Here is a 547-nt window from a genome sequence, read left to right as displayed (position 1 = left end):
GATGGTTTTAGGCATATAAATGGTAAATGGTAAATGGACTGTACTTGTATAGCGCTTTTCTAGTCTTCCGACCACTCAAAGCGCTTTTACATTACTAATCATTCACCCTTTCATACCCATTCATACACTGATGACAGGAGCTACCATGCAAGGTGCCACCTGCCCATCAGGATCTCTCTAATCATTCACACCCATTCATACACCGATGGCACAGCCTTCGGGAGCAACTCAGGGTTAAGTGTCTTGCCCAAGGACACATCGACATGGACTGCCGGAGCCAGGGATCGAACCGATCCTCTGATTGGAGGACGACCCTGCTCTCCACTGAGCCACAGCCGCCCATTATATATACAAACTTCTATCCTGTCCTCCTCCAATAGCAAAATTCAGAAAAAGAAAATATGGGAGCAAGACCAGGGTATCTCACTAAGCCCACAGTGGGAGAGAATTTGGAGGAACTCAGCATCACTTTCCCAATGTGTAACATTTAGGGTAATACAATTGAAAATTCTGCACAGAGCAAACATCACCATTTCCAGACTTAAAA

The sequence above is a fragment of the Anoplopoma fimbria genome, chromosome 4, assembly GCF_027596085.1.
Source record: "Anoplopoma fimbria isolate UVic2021 breed Golden Eagle Sablefish chromosome 4, Afim_UVic_2022, whole genome shotgun sequence".
Classification (NCBI taxonomy): domain Eukaryota; kingdom Metazoa; phylum Chordata; class Actinopteri; order Perciformes; family Anoplopomatidae; genus Anoplopoma; species Anoplopoma fimbria.
Note: the sequence above shows the minus strand (reverse complement) of the source record.